This window comes from Arvicanthis niloticus, chromosome 21 (genome assembly GCF_011762505.2).
Source record: "Arvicanthis niloticus isolate mArvNil1 chromosome 21, mArvNil1.pat.X, whole genome shotgun sequence".
NCBI classification, from domain to species: domain Eukaryota; kingdom Metazoa; phylum Chordata; class Mammalia; order Rodentia; family Muridae; genus Arvicanthis; species Arvicanthis niloticus.
In genome coordinates, this window is record NC_047678.1 from 50,893,874 (window position 1) to 50,914,933 (window position 21,060).

At 43.5% G+C, this 21,060-nt stretch overlaps 1 long non-coding RNA gene across 2 annotated transcripts in view; it reads right to left on the bottom strand.

Annotated features, from left to right (window-relative positions):
* Positions 1 to 4,850: 4,850 nt before the first annotated feature.
* LOC117693516 (uncharacterized) overlaps positions 4,851 to 21,060 on the bottom strand; it is a 36,377-nt gene continuing 20,167 nt past the window's right edge. For both annotated transcript variants that reach the window (XR_013105526.1, XR_004604448.2), the window contains 3 exons: positions 19,175 to 19,362; positions 10,517 to 10,548; positions 4,851 to 7,122 (listed from right to left, as the gene is read on the bottom strand). This is a non-coding gene — a long non-coding RNA (uncharacterized LOC117693516). The remainder of the gene's footprint in view (positions 7,123 to 10,516; positions 10,549 to 19,174; positions 19,363 to 21,060) is intronic.

Below are 21,060 nucleotides of genomic sequence, written 5' to 3' on the forward strand. Positions count from 1 at the left end.
GCTGCAAGGAGAAGTTATGGTGTCAATAATGTCTTGTTTTTGAGATTCCCAGAAAATATCTGGGAAGGGAATAAGGCCGTATAGACGATCACCGCACCAAAGAGATTGCTATGGTCCATTTTCAGTCTGAGGTGTGCTTTGAGTTCATCTGAGTAACAAATACGCAAGACACCCCTCTGTCCCTAGCTGGCAGCTAGTGCTTACTTGCCTCAGAATTCTGAGTGTTGGAAAGGTACAGGCAGTCTGCTCTCTGACTGAGCCCACGATCAGAAAAGGGAGCAGTCTCAAGGACCACGTTATTAACCAGAGAAGGCTTTGTATTCTAAACAAATGAAGGGGTATTGGAGAAAGGGCAGATCCCAGTCTATAGAAGAAGAGCAGATACAGTTCTATCAAGCTGGTTGCAGCTCACTACATACGGAGACTTTTAGGTCAAATTTCAACATGGCCTGAGGCAGCTCCATGAGGCCAAACTAAGTTCAATTCAACAGCAGCACATGGAATTTGATTAAAATGATGTGCACTAGACTGCAGGGAAGAGAAGCAAAGGTCATATCCCACCCCTCCCACAGCAGATGACCTATCTGTCACTTCTCACAAAAGGCAGAGTCACAAGAAAAAAAGCATAACAAAGTTATTTACAAAGCTTTGAATGACAAGGGAGGCTTAAGCTGTGAAGGACTAAATGCCCAGAGGAAAGTGTGTATTTCTCTTAATTTCCTGTTTGAAACTTGGCACCTGGGAGCATCAAAGTTGTACATATTCATGAGTTACAATGTGATGTCATCATATGTGTGTGTGTGTGTGTGTGTGTTGTATGATGTTTAAATTAACCTCCTCAAGCATTTATTATTTCTTTATAGTAAATAGAATAATCAAAACCATGGGGCCATGAAGTGCTTGCCTTGCAAACACTGGTAACCCATGTTTAAAAGAAGTGTTAAGTGTGATGGTTTACCCCTGTAATTCAGGGGAGGTAGGGACAGGCATGTGCTTGGAAGCTCAAGGACCAGCCAGCCTGGTCCATCTGGTGTATTCCAGGCTAGTGAGAGACCCTGTCTCCAACAAAAGGTAATTGCCATCTGAGGACCATTGCTAGTCAAAACAAGAGGTTGTCTTCTGACTGCTACAGGTATGCACTTACACACACACACTCTTACACAACACAGTTATACACACATACACAAATATTCAAAATCATTTCTTCTCATTGAAATGTGTATTTTCACACTCAGAGTCAATGAAGAGTGGACAATCATTTAGAAGTGTGGTTGGGAGACTGGAGAGATGGTGCAGCAGTTATGAGTACTGGCTGCTCTTGCAGAGGACCCAGGTTCAATTCCTAGCACCCACACAGCAGCTCATGACTGTCTGGAACTCCAGTTCTAGATAATCTGACACCCTCACAGAGACATACATGCAGACAAAACACCAATGAACAGAAAATAAACAAATAAATCTTTTAAAAGAAAGAAGGAAAGGAAAGGAAAGGAAAGGAAGGAGGGAAGGAAGGAAGGAAGGAAGGAAGGAAGGAAGGAAGGAAGGAAGGAAGGGAAGCTGGGTGGGCTAAAACGAACTTTGATCTAGTAGGAATAAAAGCAAGATCTTGTTCAAAATTGTTCTTGGCTTCTCAGGCCTTCATTTATTTTACTCCACTACAAGACAGAGCACGTGCCACGTGCAGCCTTAATAACCTCTTTCAGGGAAGGGAGACTAGAGAATTCCTATTGCCTACATCGACACAGAACAGTGGTGTGGGGTGGGGTCAGAGGACATTTTCTGAAGAGGGTGTTAGATCCCCTGGAACTAGAGTTAAAGATGATTGTCACTATATGGGCGCTGTGGATAGAACCCAGGGCCTCTGGAATCATAGCTAGTGCTAACTAAGCCACCTCTCCAGCCCTCTAAGTTCTCTGTTGAATTTAGTCCTATACACTCCCACCCCAAAACCAACCTGAGAGCAGGGACCTGAACAGACACTTGCACATCAGTGTTCATTGTAGTGTTATGCAAAACACAGCCTGCCCCCCAACATCAGCAACACCCAGTTATGTAACATATACATAAAATGAATAGAAATGGGAACTGGGCTTTCAAATAGTCAAAATCCAAAAAGGTAAAATCTATTTTTTAATTCACAGCAAAAGGTCTTGACTCTAAAGAGATGCCCTATAAATGTCTGATGAATGTACATGTGCATGCCATTACCCAGGACTCTGAGCCCTGCTCAAATATCACCTCCTTTGAGACATTGTCCTCTCTCAGACTGCCTCTTTGTGCTGTGGCGTATGGTTGCGTTTGTCTGCACAGAGTGTGCACTGTGGGAACAGCATGCTCACTGTAGAGCCCTATGCATGGGGTAGATTCCTGCCCTTGCTCTGCCATAAGCTATGTGGCTTTGGACATAGCTTTCTGAACTCCATTGTTTGGAAAGTAGAACAATCATGAGCTGTGTCCAGGGAGTACAGAAACACCATGGTGTTGTTATCACAGTTGTGACATCCTGAGCTGTGTCCAGTGAGCACTGGACCTCTATAGATGCTGTCACCATGGCTGCGACAACCCTGTCTCTTTCTCAGTAGTAAGTCCCCTGGAGGATGAATCACAACTTCCCTTTTCCTCATCCAAGACAGCCAGCTCCTGGTCTATGCCAGAGGGCCAGTGAATGAATGAATAAATGAATGAGAAAATGTGTGAATGATTAGAATTATTGTCCAGAGGGCCCTCCTATAGGGGACACTACACCTAGGGCACATCACCCATGGTGCCAAACATGGGTGTTCAAAGCAAATGCACTCCCCCTTTTTTTGACACTAGTGTCTTTCCAGTCAGACCTTAAGACTCAAGGTGCTAAGATTCCAAAGCTGCCTGTAAACCACAGGCCATCTTCCAGAAGGACATCTCTTGGCTTCTATTTTTTAATTCAGTGATGTTCATTTCTTCCTGAAGCCTTCATGCCTTTCAGAACATCTGAAATCTGGCCTTCCCAGCATGTTCACTCATCCCCTCTGCTTTTAGGAAAATACCAAACTAACACATTTATTCATACTGTAATCACAAAATCAACCAACCTGATGATGGTAAGACATGCATCCTCAGATAAACAATAGGTGGGTAATTTTGCCCCATGTGGGCAATTATTAGCAACATCTGGAGATAGTTTTGGCTCTCATGTCTTAAGCATGGCAGGCGAGCCATCATAATACTTCAAGTATGGAGAAGGTCAGAGAGGCTCCAAAGACCCTGTAGTGCCCAGCACAACCTCACAGAGCAAAGAATTCTCTGACTAACAATGCACTAGTGTGGAGGCAGGAGTGGAAGCTCAAGGTCATCCTGAGCTACATAGAGAGCCAAAGCAAGCAAGCAAGCAAGCAAGCAAGCAAGCAAGCGAGCGAGCAAGCAAGCAAGCAAGCAAGCTAACCTAAGTCAGTAGAGCAGAGAAAAACAAATTTTGCTTCTCAGTTCCTCAGTCAGAAATGTGGCCTCACCTGGTGTTTAGGTCAGACTAAGCTGCTGTGTGTACCATGGTCAGCCAGGAGCTTGTTAGAATGCAAATCTTGCAGGGGTTCATGAAACTTAAATTTTGACATTTCTAACAAGTTCTCAGGTGAGGCCACTTTATGGACATGTTTTGAGCAGCAAAGGTTAGAAAGGATAAGTTTCTTTATTATGAACATCCTTGTGGAGGTGACAGGTTCTGCCTGGAAGACCCACTCCTGTGCACACATTCCCTAGAAACATGAGGAAGATAGATAGAGATTTGGGACAATGACCAAGCTTCTTCAGGAAATAAGAGTGGCCTTCTCTGGGGTACCAAATGCCCTGTAGTGAGAGGACATGTTCAGAGCCTGTTGTGGGCATCTTACTCCTCATTATCCAGAGCATGGTTGGGGGCCCATGGGTGTCCACAGGAGTCTTCCTAAAGGCATGGAGCCAGCTAGAGAGCAAAGAATAATGTTGGCCTCCACACCCCACTCCCTGTAATTTTCTTGAAGTTGCTTAGGGAAGTTGCTTAGAGGAAGCAGGGAAGGTGATTACTTCAATCCTCCGTTAACAGTAAACATATTAGAAATCTAGTTTTGCACACTTTTTGTGTCTGCTTTCATGAGAATGTAACCCAAGAAGCTTAGTGTTTACTCTGTAGCCCAGGCTGACTTTGAACTTGTCCCAATCCTTCTGCCTTACTCTTCGGAGAGCTGAGCTTATAGGTGTACACCAGTTTTATTTGCCATTCTGGAATAGAGCAGCAACCAACACTAAAAAATGGTTCAGAAGGCTCCACTTCACCATTTAGGCAGGTTATATTTATAGTCAGAGAAAAGGAACTTACAGAGCAGAAGTAGTATCCAGTAGACTAAGGTACAGTTAAAGAAAGGCTACTTTGTTTATAAAGTAAAAGATAGCTTGTTTAAATGTGGAGTCAGGTTATAGCTCACCCATGATGAAGGAGCCTTTAGGTGGAAAGCATAAAGAGGCAGCCTGCTTTAGGCTAAGCCTAGCTCAGTTTAGCTGTCTCTGTGCCATCAGTCTGGGAAGAGATGCTACTGTAATGGCATTGGGTACAGACTTATCTGGCTACGGATCCCTTAGGAAAATAGCGTAACTGAAAGTACTATAAGGCATGAAAAAAGAAACAAAACGAGTCAACACAGGGCAACTTTTTTCAAATGAGTTAAAGCAAAGGGAATTCACCGATGACACTGACTCTGGCAGATTGACACTTTCTATTTTCAGGGAAAAAATAGGTCTGTTTGGTAACCTATATGCTTCCTTGTGTTTCAACTGGATCAAGTGGCTTTCAGCATGATTGACTCCTCTTTGGTTTGTTCTGGTTTTCTGAGTCTAAGTGCAAGGGCTCAATCTAAAACAATGGTCTCGCATACATTTTATTTAACATCTGGCTGCTCCCTGCAGTCATCAGTGTGAGCCTAGAGGATGGTGAAAATCTCTAAGAGAAGTGAGTGGGTGGCATTCTCCATCCAAACAAGTAGAGGTGCCATCGGAAGCTGCCCTTGGACCAGTACGCACACTAGAGAATCCAAGCCCTTGCAATGAGAGTTATTTTGGAGGTGCAAGGAGCAATCTTTGTTTCCTTTACCCGTGTTTTTGTTTCTTTTCATTTCTAAGAAATGCAACTTTATTTTCATTTCTAAGAAATGCAACTTTATTTTCATTTCTAAGAAATGCAACTTTATTACTTTCAAGAACAAACAACAACTTTGAGCCCAGCTAACAATAACATGAGCTTGCTGCCTGAAGGAAGAATCTGTTTTAGCTTGTCATATAGCTGAAAATGATTAGAGTTAGCACAATTAGTCATGGGTAAAAGAATAGTTCTGTGGGGCATGAAAATAACTTCCTATCTAATAGAGACATCTCATTCCACAATCATCTGGGTGCTTGCTTAAGCACTCACTCACACACACACCCTTAAAGAGAAACTTTATCTCATTGCTTTCAGATCAGAACATACATCACATTAATGAAATACAAGGTGATGTATTTTATCATGTTGCTACAGATGTTTGATTGATGAGAGAGACCAGTGTAAGAGGCAAAGAAAATTTTCCTTTTACCCCCTGAAAATTCTGTAATTTAAGCCTGACAGCAGACAAATTAACAGGAGAAAAATCATATAACTTCATTATGTTCGTACACATGGGAGACTCACAAAAACATGAGACTTGAAGATGAGCCAGATGGTTGAGATTTATATAACATCCTAAACTGCAGAGGCTGGGGAGTTTCTGGGTGAGACGTGAAAACAGGTTAAGCAAAAATGAAGAGATAAAGCCAGGGTGGACAGAAGCTGTCTTGTTCAAATAGTCTCTCAGAAAGCAGTCCTAGAGGATATATGTTAAAAGCTGTACTTGTTGGACCAGAGAGATGCCTCAATGGTTACGAATGCTTGCTGCTCTTCCTGGCAACCTGAGTTCAGTTCCCAGCTCCCATGATGGGCAGTTCACAGTTCTGTCACCCCAGCTGCAGGGCATCTGAAGACTCCAGGCTTCTGCAGGCGCGCGCACGCACACACACGCACACACGCACATGCACCCCCGCATGTGCACGCTCACACACACACACACACACACACACACACACACACACACACACACACAAATTAAATCTTTTCTTTTTAAGGTTTTCCTCTTAGTGTTCCACTATTGATACAAACTCCTAAGATAAGGTATAAAGATAACAGCTGTCCTGGCTCTCAGCCTCAGGGGCTCCTGCTCACCATCAGTAGCTCTTCCCAGGATAGAGACTCCCACCAACCATCAGCTGCTCCTACCAGGAGAGTACATGATGGTGGGAACACACTCCAGGACAGAGCTCATTGCTTTGTGGAGGGACTGAGAAAGTGAAATTGAAAGTGCCTCATGAATGCAGGATGCAATCACTTTAACACCTCTTCTAGCCTCTACTTAAAGGATCCCACCAGCTCCCTGGGAAACCAGCCTTCAACACATAGGCCTTCAGCTAACGGTGGAGATCTGAACTACAGTTCTGTGTAATAGTTAAGAAAAGGCAGACACTGATGATTCTCTCCTATTCTGTTAGGAACTGATCCTGGAAAGGGGTTTCTGACACTGGCATTCCACAGTAGGTACTGCCTGCCAAAGCTCCCAACTTTCAGATGCCATTCTCTGAGCCCCAACACCAGCTGTTTCCAGCCTGAATATCCTAAGAGAAATATGGCAGAAACATAGGTAAACATACTAGTATTTTTCTACCGTGTCAGAAAGTATTGAATAGCAATAAATTTATAAAGCAGAGTGATTTCATTGGCACAGTGTGCCAGTCAGTTCTACTTTTCTTGATAGCCCAGCTGTGGTAAATACAAGTTTGTTTGTTTGCTTGCTTTATTTCAATCATAAATTACTAATATTAACTTTCAGATGCTAGGTTTTATCTTATGTAGATAGAACATATGTATGCATATGTGTAGGTCACCAAGTGTCTATAAAGGGTTAAATTGGCTGTAACAGAATTCAATGAGTTTCAAAGAGACCAGACAGGTTGAGAATCTCCTTAAGAGTAAGATGCAGAGCCTAGGCTGCTGGAGTCAGGCTACAGGGTCAGATGGAGCTCCAGAAGGGAATTGCAACAGAGCAAGAAGAGCTGTGGAGAGAAGGGCAAAACAAATGAGTAGACATACTGATGGCAGATCCCAGTCAAATGGATAGATGGTCAGTGTTAGCATTTCTTCTAGGCTCTGCCCAACAGTAACCTAGCAACATCTAGGTAGGAGCCTGGCTATTATAAAAGGACTGTTTGTTCTCTCTCTCTCTCTCTCTCTCTCTCTCTCTCTCTCTCTCTCTCTCTCTCTTCTCTTTTTCTCTCTCTCTGTGCCCGCCCTCTTCTCTCTCCATATGTTCCCAGCAAGTCTCTTCCCTTTTTTCTCTCTCCCCTTCTCTCCGTCTCTCTCTGTTCCCTCTCTTTCTCTACCTCTACTCCCTTCTCAACTCCCCCTTCTCATGCCCCTAGATAAACTTCATTTTATACTAGACCCATCTATGGCTGGTACCTTGGGAGGGGGTGTGTCTCATCATGGGCCCTCGAAAGCACCCACCCCTGCCACATCATGCCATTGATGTGATCATTGATCATTGATGATCATTGACATGATACAAACATATCAGTCAACAATTTGACTAGGCCACATGAACAATGAGGACCAAGCCAACTTGAAGTCGCTGAGACAGCCAAGAGTTTTCTGTCTGTCAGTCCCTTGGTGCACATACTGGGTGATCAGATTGATGACTCCATCACTGACAGTGTCAGTCTCTTTTTATAGGGTCTGAAGGTGGGGGTGGGGTTTGCATCCTCCCCTCAGTCTGGCATGGTCAATAAGTTCTCAAGCCTGATTTTCCTGATATGATTTTAGTGAAGCCATGTGTTCTTATGGTCCCAGTTTACTCTGATAAATTTAGAGGGTGGCATCCTTTCTACTTTCAGGAATATCTTATTTATTAGTTTGTGTCTTGTGGGTGATTCCAGGAGAAGGTGCTATTTACACATCTAGTAGGGTAGTGCATAGGCAGTCTCTATCTTCACATTGTAGTCAAATACTGCTTGCCAAATGGATTCTTTCAGGAAAGGTTGGGGTCAGGGCAACCAATTTTTTATACAATGCAGAGAAACTTTGGGCAAGGCACAGCCAGACCTAGATGCAGAATGCTTTTAGGAAGGATACTAAAGACTTAGTATATATTACACTGGTGAAGTTACATCTGTTCACAATGTGGCTATAAAGAGCTCAAAGGAAAAAAATTGTGAGATTATATCATTTCAGTGACTTGCCAGCTTAAATATGCAAAACCATTTTTATTTGGGCACATCCGGGAAGAGAAGTAGCTGGCGCCTTAGAGCTAGGTAAGTGTGTCTATATCGACAAGAATGCGTACTGTTATGAACTATATATCATGGAGTTTGTCCACAGCTCCTGACTCACAGTTCTTGCAGCTCTCTTAATTTCCCAGAAGACTAGAGCAAGAATAGCTTTTGTCTTTAGTTCCTGAAACAGGAAGAGAGCCCAAAAGGCGAGAGACAGTCTTTATTTACCAAAAGCCCATTTCCACTACACCTGAGTTTATGTTAGTGAGATTATTTGTGTAAAGCCCCTATATAACCCCAGGATTAGGTTCCCTCTGGTTGCTAGGGTAACCAACCCTATGCTCAGAAGATCAAAGCCTGTTATTCCCCTCTCCCCAAGCTGTCTTGGTGGGAAGAAGCTCCGGGTAGTCACCAGTGGCCAATATTTTGATCAATCATAGCTTCTTGAAGTGGGGCTTCTGCACATACTATGAGAAGCTGGACTTGAGACTCTGCAGAAGGGCTCAGTATCTGTGGTGTGGTGTACCCGAATAGAGCACAGAGGTGACATAGGGCGCACACACTCTACACGTCTCCCTGTCCTTCACAACAGCATTAGAAATGCATGCAGATGTTCTCTGACTTCTGCAACCTGTTTTAGCAAATTCACCTAACACAGCTGGGAGAGTACTAGGAAACTGATTTACAGGCAACTAGTCAGAAGCAGGGACCACACCGTTGCTTGCAGCTGGCACCCAGAATAAGAGCTTTCTTCTGGGACCAAAGCTTTGACCTGTGGGATCCGATGCTCCCCAGGTAAGCAGTATCAGAATTAACTTAAACGAGAGACAGGCTACTGTGATCCCAGGGGCATCCATTTCAGAACTGACTGTAGGGTGTGTGGAGAGCCACCCCTTACGTTTAGTCATCTGTGAGCGCAAGTGGAAGCAGAGTGTTTCCTGCTGAGGATGTAACAGAATGCAGAGGTCTGAGGAAACTGCAAATGCCACCTCATGCTGAACAGATCCTTCAGCCCGGTCAGTTCCATTTAGAGCAGAGTGCCATACTCCATAACGAGGCTCCTTCAGATCCTGAACATTTTAAGCTGAAGGAACTGAGAAAGCCCAGACACAGGAAGGTCACCGTACTCTTCTCTTGCGTACTCTCCTGAAGCAGATCACAGGAGAATCTCCTCTGGTTGTAGATCATAAAACTCACTTTGAAGACCTCCTGCCCTATACCCAAAGGCCAAGGAGAATTGCACACAGAGACTTTGCTGAGTTCCTGAGATGTCTGTCCCTGGGCTCTTCTTATGCCACGTCAAGCTTCTGTTAAAATGTCTCATTCTTCTCTATTGCTAAATCCATCTTTTATCATAAGAATTTCAGCCATGATTCTTGAAATAGGTGGTGGAAAGTTTAGTTTTGGTTTTCTCCCATTCAGGAATTTATTCTGGAAAAATCCCCTTTCCTGGAGTTACAGGCCAGAGACACTCACCAAAATAAGGTGGGCAGGGAGTTCTATGCTATTTCTCATCCTTAGTCAGTTGTCCCAGTTTCAAGTCAGGAGCTTGCCCCTAGCCTCCTGGAGCTGGAGCTTCTCTGAAAGGCTGGGCAGATCTGGCAGGCTGGGGCTGGTGCTCTCGACATCAGGGCCAGGCTTTGGAGCCACCCCACGGACACTACTCCTGCTTGGGCCCCATCAGGGATGGTCCAAACGCCCTATAGTCTCCCCCAGAATGTGGTGAGATGCATTTACTAAAGGTCACATTTATGCTCCTTCATTTTTGGTAGAGTTATCAGGAATGAAATCATACTGGTACCCACATTTCTTTTCTATCAAAACTAAAACTAGACCAAGATGTCCCAGGCAGAGCATTGAGACTTGCATTTTCTTAGGAAGTAAATACATGGATGCCATGAGATTGGATCCTGCAGATACCAAACTCCAAGGCTGCCTAGCTCCCCTGTTTCAAGTGGCATGGTCTTTCATACAATACCCTCCTGTATACTTGAACCATCTCTAGACTTATAATAGTGGAACAACACAAGTGCTGTGCAAATACTTGTTCTACGGCAATGTTTAGAGCTAACAAGCAGGGAAAACACATTTAGCACAGATGCGGACTTTTTAATATTCCTGATCCTTGACATCTGTGAATGCAGAATTTGTAGACACAAAGAACATACTGACTACTTACCTATTCACCAATGTTTAATATGCAACATATATCTGTAAATAAAGAACAGTGTGATCTTTAAACCTACTTTACACCTTTGCCATCTCTGCTTGACTCTCATAAATATCAGACTGTCAGCCCCTGGTGCAACCTAATACAAGAAGATAACTTTGCAAACTCAAACACCCCGCTTACCTGTTATGATAGTCTGTATATGTTTAGCCCAGGGAGTGCCACTATTTGGAGGTGTGGCCTTGTTTGGAGGATGTGTGTCACTGTGGGTGTGGGCTTTAAGACACTCATCCTTGCTGCCTGGAAACCAGTCTTCTCCTAACTGCCTTCAGAACAAGAGGTGGAACTCTCAGCACCTTCAGCCCCACATCTACCTGGATGCTGCCATGTTCCCACCTTAATGATAATGGACTGAACCTCTGAACCTGTAAGCCAGCCCCAATTAAATGTTGTCTTTTATAAGAGTTGCCTTGGTCATGGTGTCTGTTGACAGCAGTAAAACGCTAAGACATCTGTCAAACAAACACACTCAGGGATGTCATCTGGTACATGGATACAGCAACAATTCAATCCTAATCTAATGGTTTTGAGACAACCTACGCACCATCGATATAGACTGAGGTTTGGTTGGCATTAAAGGGTAACTGCGGCTTTTTGAAGTGTGATGGTAAGTTACATTTTACAAACATTCATATGTCAAATACACATATTGAAATAATTACAGATGAAAAAGGTTTGTTGATTCCTGGAATATGTTGCAAGACATTCAGAAGAAAGTATAATTTTGAACTTTTAAAAATAATACATATATTAGAATGAATGTCAGCTGAAAACTATCTAAAAAAAAAAAAAAAAAAAAAAAAAAAAGCCAGGATCAAAAGTAAGTGTTTTAGTTAGAAGAGATGACAGAGGTTCTGGCTAGTCAACAAAATGATGGACTGGGTATTAGGACTATCTTGTACCTCACTGGTACAATTAGGAATAAGTATGCTCTAACTGTATTTTGAGAGAAAAGTTTTACTTTAACAGGAAGAATGATTTGTAGGAGGAGCTAAGTGGGAAGGAGTATTGAGAGGAAGAGATGGAGTAAGGAGAGAAGATGAAGGAGAGGAGAAGCTAGGTGATAAGAGAGAGAAAGAGAGAGGGGGCATGGAGGCAGATGCTCACAGGTCTCCACCAGTCAAAGATAGTTTTTATATCTAGGTTGGGTATTGGGTTACACTTCTGATTGAGCATTACCAAACTTATAAATCCTTTGATTAACATTTTAAAAAATTGTATAAAAGCAAAAAGGAAAGGGGGGGCATGAGACAGGGGTTTTCTATGGAGGGGAAATGGGGAAAGGGGATGGCATCTTAAATGTAAATAAAATATTAAATAAAAAAAAGAAAAAAATAAATACATATATTAAAGCACAGTGTATACACCCCACATTCTAATAACCCGTAGGCCCCTTTTCATGCAAAGCAACAGGCAGTTTCTGGTACATTTTACTTCCGTATGTAGTTGTTGCTCCCCAGTATAGCATCATGAACTCGTGTTCCCACAGCATCATGAACCACCCCTCTTAGTCTACAATACCTCTTGTCAGTATCATGGATTGTTTAATTATGTTAGGTTAGCCGACAGTATTTTTATTTTTCAGTTTTGTTTTAGAAATTTGCACTTGCGACTAGCATGCTTCTTTCTATTTTAGTGTACGGCACATTAATTTTTAACCTGAAATCAAGTTAAAAAGGGTCTTTATTTAGGATAAGATATAAGTTGTTGTAGAGGTATTGGGGTATTGGATCTCTATCCCATCTGGACAGGTAAACATAGGCAGTGGGGATCCTACTGTCCTGAGCATATCCTGAAGGAACTTCAGGTCCTTAAGGCTTTATCCCTCAACACCTTTGCTTTGCTCTTTGGACAGATTGCACAGCAAAGCCTCATTTGGTAATATGGCTCACTCAGGACTTTACTCCTCGAGGGACGTAGAGGAAGATTCAGACCTTCAATAAAGTTTTTTCTTTTTCCCTTCCTTCCTTCCTTCCTTCCTTCCTTCCTTCCTTCCTCCCTTCCTTCCTTCCTCCCTCCCTCCCTCCCTTCCCTCCTTCCTTCCCTCCTTCTTTCCTTCTTCCCTCCCTTCTTTTCACCCTCCCTCCCTCCCTCCCTCCCTTCCTTCCTTTTTTCCTTCCTTCCTTTCTTCCTTCCTTCCTTCCTTTCTTCCTTCCTTCTTTTCCTGACAAAGGTTCTCACTATGTAGCCCAGGCTAACCTGGAACTCACTATATAGACCAGGCTGTCTTGGAACTTACAGAGTTGCCTCTGCTGTCCAGTGCTTGGGAGTAAAAGGCATTCACCTCTACACCTGGCAAATAGAGTCATCTTTCACTCAGCCCAATTCCAGAAAAGAGTCTCCTTGAGGATTCTTTACAGCTAATAATCATTCCTTTCTGTGTTTACAATTCCTCTTCTCTCTTCCCATGTCTGACTTGACTCCCTTCTTAAGACATGTGTGTGTTCAATGTTCTTCCAAGACTAAAGAAAAAGTACTTAAGTCAGTTGTCTATGCTCCTTCCAATCCAGAGAGAGTGAGAGTTAACACACACTTGCCAAGCTTTGGGGCCTTTTGTAACACTGGGTCAACCACATGATCAACCACAGTTTGAAGCTTCTTATTGTATAAGTTTCCTTGGTCCCCTGAGGAGGATTGTAAAGGACTCTTGGGCTTGGCCTACAGCTTAGAGGAAGTGTTACCATTTGTACCACAGGCTCAGTCTAGGTTGAATGCAAAGGGTGGGAGAGCAGGGTACTGTCTTGGGTAGACATCCCAGGCTGAAGTAAGTGAACCTGGGCAAAGTCTCTCCACACTCCTTTCTCTGCTTCCTTGTGGAGACGTGAGTGAGGGACTGCACTAGCTACTTTTGCATTGCTGCAATCAAAATACTTGACAGAAACAAGGGAGGAAGCAATTTTTTCGGCACATGGTTTTAGAGGAATCTGTCTGTCCTAGTAGGCAAGGCTCAGTGGAACCACTTGTCTGTGGAGGTTCGAATATAAAGTGGCAACTAGGAATCTGGTAAAGTGGCAGGGATAGGGCCCAGGTGGTGGCCATCAGAGGTTCACCCCCAGTGACTACTGCCACCTAGGCCTTACCTGTCAAAGGTTTCATACCCTCCCATACACACATCCACACCCCAGATAGCACAACCAGTCAGGAAACTGACCCAAACGTGAAACCTGTGGGAAATCTCAGATTCAAAATGTAACAGGGACAAGACAAAGCCAGATCATATTTAAAAGCAAGAAGGATCCCAATTCTGCAGCAACCAGCCCAGGAACACCATGCTACTTGTTATCTACAGTATCCAGTCCAGAGCCCCAAAGATGCTCGGATGAGTCAGACTCGCAGGAAGCCACACTGCTGTCTCTAGCAAATGATTGTCCAAAGGTTCAACACTTGATTAACCACCGACGTGGGCCTCTGATTTTTGAACCTGTTTCCAATTAGGGCCAAACAGGAAATGTTAAATATGACCTTCCAATTCATCATACGGATGCCCTGTATTTAGCTAATCCACCTATTTATTCACAACACCAGTCTCTAGTCAGAGCACATCTGAAGGCTGTCCCTTCCCCACTGCAAAGCTTGTCTGATTCTCTGCTTGTTTTTGAGTTTCTGCCATAATGCAAGTAGTGGTGGCTGGCTCCCTTGCAAGCTCTGGCTAAACAGTCTTGTTCTCTCTCATTTAATTGGTTTTCATTAACTTTTACATGGACCTAATGTCTTTGATTGCTACCCAAATTTACATTCGCTCAACAAATATTTACCGAGAAGCTAATTAATTCTACAATGTTGATGCCAGAAATCTGGGTTGAGTTTTCAGAATACTGAGGGAGAGTATCACTAATCGAATAATTACACCAACAGATACAACATCTCAACTTTCAGGAGAAGCAGCATGCTGTGCTATGAGGACCCAATGTACTTGGTTAGAGCCAATTTCTTTGAGGAATTAACAATTGCCCTGAGATTTGGAGAGGGACAAGATTGTAACAGGCACAGGAGAAGAGAGACTACAAAGGCCCAAGACAAGGTCATGCACAGTACGGACAAAACCAAAGCCTGGAGAAAGGTGAGCCTGGTTGGAGGCTACAGAACCTGGGGACAATGCCAGAGGAAGTCTGATTGAGAGACACATGCCAGGTCTCATGGGCATTTCGAAGGAACTTTGTCTTGATCCAAACGTAACAGTATAGTAGCCAATAATGATTGTAAGGTAGCTGTGTCTGCATGCTTCTGAAGGCTTCATAGACAAATGTTACAGTTACAGGAAATCTGTTATTTATTATAACTTTAAAATAAAAACCAGCAAGGGGTGGATAAGCTTTGGGGGTATGGAAGATAATAGACAAGTGTAGGCTTTAGTAGGTATAGAACACAGGGTTAAGTGTAGGCTTTAGTAGGTATAGAACATAGGGTTAAGTGTAGGCTTTAGTAGGTATAATACACAGGGTTCAGGGCCAGGGAGATGGTTCAGTAGGTGAAGGTGTTGCTGAGTGAGTTTTAGAAGCTGAGTTCAGCTCTCCAACACCCAAGTGTTCTGGTTTGCTTTCTGTTGCCATGATAAACAGTGTGATGAAAAAGCATCGTGAGGAGGAGAGGGTTTCTTTCATCATATAGCTCACCATCTATCATGAAAGGAACCAGGGCAAGAACTCAAGAGCAGGAACCTGGAAGCTGGCACTGAAGCAGAGAGTGTTAATGACTGGCTTGCTTTCGGTGCCTGGCTGAGCTGGTTTCCTTAGATAATTCAGGTTCACCTGCCCAGTGGTGGCACCTCCCCCAGTGTCCTGGGCCTACTACCTCAATCATTAATGATGAAAATGTACCATAGACCAGCCCACAGGCCAGTCTCACGGAAGCATTTTTTTCAACTGAGTTTCCCTTTTCCAAGGTGACTCTAATGTGTGTCAAGCTGACAAAAAACTAACCGACATGCCAAGTATTGTGTTGGTATGATGACCTGCCCAAAGTCCCATCCTGTCAGAGGTGGAGATGGGATGCCTGGAGTAAGTTGGCTAGCGAGATTTGCTGAATCAGTGAGGTCTGGTTTCAAGTGAGAGACCCTTTCTCAGCAAACAAGGTGGAGAATGATTGACACCAGATATCAACTGGCGATCACACACATGCAAGAATACTGTCCAGTGATGCTTAGGGGAAGAGGCAGATCCAGGAAGACTGAAAGCATCCCTCAAGTTTAGTAATCCCAGGGCAGCCTGATGGAGCGGAAATAACACATTCTCAGAGTCATGGAAGTTTGAAGACCAAATGCACACCAGGAAAGTGAGACAGTAAGTGTAACTAAGGGTGCTGTATGTAGCTGCGCGGGACAGAGGGGTGGGGCGGCAGTTACGATGAGGCGGCGGCCAAGGGAATAAGCAGCTAAGAGTTGTTTGTCCCTTCTTTTCTTTTGACATGGATTGCTTTGGTCTCCAGCTATTTAAAATCAAAGAAAAAACCTTGAGGAAAAACCAGTTGAATGTGAAAGGTAAGTACATAAGTCTCTGGGGAGGATGATCCACAGCTTCCGGTTTCTGAGGTGGGGTGGGGCCCACGTTTCCTCTGAGGAAGAGTAGGTGGAGATGAGGTAGGAAAAGGCAAAGGCTCATCCATCTGGTGAGTTCTATCTTTTCCTACAAAGTGGGAGGCTCAGTTATCTGCCAAAAGGGAGGAGGAAGAGTGGGCAGCTGAGACCAAAGGGAGGTGATCTCAGCAAGACTCATGGGGGAGGGGACCAAAGACACAGAGAGTACATGACAGTGTTAGGCTTTGGGGTAGTTTGATGAAACCAAGCACAGCAGAGCCAATGGGGGCTTCCCGTAGCAGAAGGAAAGAGCACATAAGATGTATGTGTATGTGTACATACGTCATGTATATATACATATGTATGTAGATATGTAAATGCATATATATATATATATCTTATATATATCCTATATACAGACATATAAAATACATCTCTCTCTCTCTCTCTCTCTCTCTCTCTCTCTATATATATATATATATATATATATATATATATATATATATGACTATTTACAGATATAGCCATATATGTCTATGTATACACTTTGCCTTATGATTGGGATATTTCCAGAAAAGAAAATGAAAAGTAAGCTGGAGAGTCTATCCTGAGAAAGCCTTCCTGGTTTAGGATTCAGGAAGGAGCCAGTGGACAGATGGGAGAAGGGAGGCAGTGGTCTTACAGAGCCCTGTGATGGGGCGACTAGTAAAAAGCAGGAGACAAAGTCACACTCGGAGTGGTTCTGATGTGCAGTGATTAGCTGCTATTTCCCTGGCCCTGCAATACACTCAGAGATAACCCCAGAGAAAGTCCTAGAATAAGGAAATTGTGTAAGAACTTCGCCATGAAGCCACACAACTTAAGCTTTGGGGTCCTTCTTCTGTACACTCTAAAAGAATCCTAGCAACTTTTCTACTTGCAAGTTTTTAGTTTGCAAGTTTAGATATGCCCACGGTTTCTTCACCAGCTTCGGGTGGAGAATATAAATGAGAGACTCTGGAACTGAAAGCTTTCTTAGCAGCAGTGTCTCCATTCCCTCATGATATCTAATTATAATGAAAGAAGTGCCCTAAGGAGCTGGGCCTCCCCCATCTCCATGGATGTCCATTAGCAAAGACTTCCAGCTATAGTGAAGTGAATGGGGGCTGGAGATGGGCGTGAGAGCTGCCCTGTGTTAGGCAACAGGGGAACCACACTTAGCCACTCTCTCCTGGAAGCCAGCTGTGAGCCAACTGGAGTGGCTGACTTAGAAGCCAGTCACTCACCTCATACCAGTGGTTCCTTGTGTAGACCTGCTGTGTCTGAACTTTGCCTGTTGTAACCCTTAATACGTGTTGCAAGACACATCTTTCAGTCACCCAGGCCCCATCATGTTCCTCCATACATCCTTTTAAAATTTTCTTGTTCTGAAACACTGCCAAGACTCCGACACTGTGGTGTCCCTGTGACTGTTGCACATGTAATATGCTTAATTTTGCCTGATCTACAGGCTTTCCTGGTGGTCTCTTTGGGAAAACAACCATAAACACAAATGAAACACTGGCCATGATCACATAACACATTTCTCACTATGATGCTGATCCATTCTATTTACCTGTGATGTGTCTGACCCAGATCAGCTACAATCTAATCCTTTTCTCAACAGAGAAGGCATAAGACACATTCTAAAAAGCTTGGTCTCCGTCTGAGGATTGAATTTACTTAGGATTTCAACAAAGGCCCTTTACAGTTTAAGTTCTAGGAAGTAGTTACTGCCTCGTGAAAGAGAGGAAGCAATGGGTCTGGTTAGTGATTTTGCCCCTTAGGAGTTTCTAGTTGTCAGACGCTACCTTGTTTCTTTTACTTAAAACATCACATACTTTGTATGCATTCAATTGATTAAATTTCATATTTGTTCATGGCTGACTTTGTACTGCTTTTCCAGTCTGCAGTGAATGTCTTAGAGATATCTAGAATATCTACCCCACTGGGCCTGTTTGGGCATGCAGAGGAAAAATATACTTGGATAGGATTGGCCCTTTTAATGGAAGCACACTTCAGCCTCATTAACAGACTCTCCATTGTCCAAGTTGCTCATTTTTGAATCACTGTATTTAATTTGTCCAACAAATTGGACAAATAAATGTTTAGAAAGAATATATTTGTTGCTGTTATTATGATCATATTTTTAAGTGTCTTCTTGAGGACTTAAAATATCTTTATAACATAATAAGCGTTTAAAATAAGCAGGCATAACCTCTCGCACATCGTATTCCTGTCTCAGATACAAATCCTGCACAAATACATGTAAATTATGCACAAGCCCTACTTCCTACCCCATATTTACTTATATCTCCCCTAAAATCTAGTACCAGTCACAGGTTCACAAATCTGTTTCTCCTGCTGGTACACAGAGCCAAGAGGTGGTAGAACCTCTAAGACTTAGGGCTTAGTGGAAAGTGTTTAGGTCTTTAGGAGTGTCACCCTAGGAAAAGATCAACACTTTGCTTCTTCCTTTCAGGACTGGGGATCAAGCCCAGGACTCTACCTTCTAGGGAAATGCTCTATCCTGAGCTATACTCTGGTCCTTGGAGTTTGAGCCAGAGCAACCCAGGTTGCTACTGAACCTGGGATCACAGCTTTGCTCTAAGTTTACGTTCTTCTGAGACCTTGAGTTGGTTCTCAAGAATGCAAGTTGTAAATCAGCAAGCCTGCCCCTTTCCCCCACCTCCTGCCTCTGGCTTTCTGATATTCTCCCCACAGGCACCTCTGCCCTGGTGCTGTCTGCCCTGAGGAGATGTATCCAGAAGGACCCAAACAACCTCTACCAAGGTTGTCTTTGAACTTCTAGCCTCCAAAAAAGTGAGACAAATCTCTCTGTCTCTGTCTCTCTCTTCCTCCCTCTTCCTCTCCCTTTCCCTCTTCCTATCTTACTTTCTCTCTCTGTCTTCTCTCTCTTTCCCCCTCTGTCTCCCCATCTGTTTTTCCCTCTCTGTTTCTCTCACTCTCTTTCTCTCTCCCTCCCCGCCTCTCTCTTGTATCTAGCCTCAGGTGTTTTGCTATGGAAACTGAAATCATACTAACACAGTCTACATAACACTTTGCAGTTTTCTCACCATTTTTAATAAGAAATGCACACATGAACGTGCACTGTCCACTCCTCATTGGCTCATCCCAGGGCACATGAAGCCTCGCCATCTGCTCATGGTTGTGAGGCCATGGGAATAGGTTGTAGTTTCTAATTCCTTCACCCTTGGATATTTCTTTCTTCTTTTCTCAGCCAAGACGTTTGCCAAGTGTTAATCTGTAAATAAACAGATCTGTAAATAAGTGCTTTCCTTTATTCCAGACCATTCCACTTCTTAAATTGCAGTGGTCAGTGAAGTACCTTCTGTTGACCGTTGACAAAAGTCCAGGTCTGTGAGAGATGTCAGGTATTCTCAGATGAGTTCCTCACTCATTCTTCTCCTTACTATTTTTAAACACAATATAGAAATGCCAGCAAAGGCAATGTAGCCAGTCCTTTCTGACATACCCAGCATCTTTCTCTCCCCTCACCCCCCCCGTCCTTTGATTGTTTCTTTCAGCATTTCAGTACCAGCCACCGTTCTCCAAGAGGCTCAGTCAGTATCATTCCCAGGAGGAACTGACAAAAATCGAAACGAGGACAGGATAGAGCCAGCTCCTACTTTTCAGTGGGAATGGGATCATTCACATAAAAATGCTTCTGTCTTGAAAATATTTCCCTGCTTCTCTCAGCCGCTTGTTTTCCCTCCCTTTCTTTGAATGGTGATTGTTGCAGAGCTCCCAGGAGCTACCTGCAAACTGTCTGAACCCCTCTTCTTCTTCCCTTCCTAGTACCTGCCCAAGCAACCAGTAATTCAGCAGTATGACCTTTAAATGCACACTATTCTCTAGACTTTGGGGTCTGTTGTCTTTTGTTCTTTGAGACCTTGCAAGCCCTCTTGCCTCATATCTCCCAGTGGAGGGCTTTGCCTGTAAGTCACAGTACTGAATCAAACAAACACAAAAACCCACCATTTCCTAGCCAGAACAACACTTCCATAGTGAGAATTACCATTCATAAATTCCCCAGAGCATATGTTCAAACACTGTTGAATCTGAACTCCACAGACAGTCGAGCTGCTTTCTGGTTGGTTCAGTGTGTTTCTAAGGATTTACTCAAGACTGGAAGAAGTCACATGTCTAGTTGGTGTTCATTTTAGCCAAGAAGTGACAAGAGTGTCCTAGAACTCCAGCACCAGGTTATGTTATCTGTATAGTGCTAAATAATTGACAGGGCTTTCGTTTGTTTGTTTGTTTTGGAAATAGTATCTCTCTATGTGGTCCATGCTGTCCTGAAACTCACTGCTTAGCTCAGGCTAACCTTGAACTCAAAAGTCTGCAGGCCTCTACCTCCTGACACATACCACCTCACTGAGCCTTTTAAAAATAATTATTTTTATTTTCTGTTAAATTATTAAACACACTGAAGCAAAACAGCCCAGATCTGACCAAAAAGAAAAAGTCATAGATGTGGTTCATGAGATTCCATCTTTGAGTAGGATGTTCCCATGACTTCATGGCAAAATCAGCCAAGCGTAGCTAGAGCCATGGCAGTAGCAGCAGAGCAATGTCCCAGCACTGAAGTCCTTGGACCTGGGTGACTGTCCTTCTCTGAGCCTCTTCCTCCAGGCAGTTGTTAGTAGCTCACTCCTTGGGATTTCTTTGTCCTTGAGAGGATGCTTTGGCTGGCCTTGTGACTAAGATCAAACCTCGAGGAGTTGGCCCTGTTGCCATCAAATGCTTTATTCCCTTCCTCCACCTGTGTTTTGTTACCTCTGAGGGCAGCCAGTCCGCTGCTCTGAGAAGTGATTTTGTCTAGAATATTTGATCACAGACAGGGACAGGTGCCAAATGGAATATAACATGCCAGCTGTCCATCCAGGGAAAAGGAAGTCAGACAGAACACCACATCTCTTTATTCACATGACCCCAAACC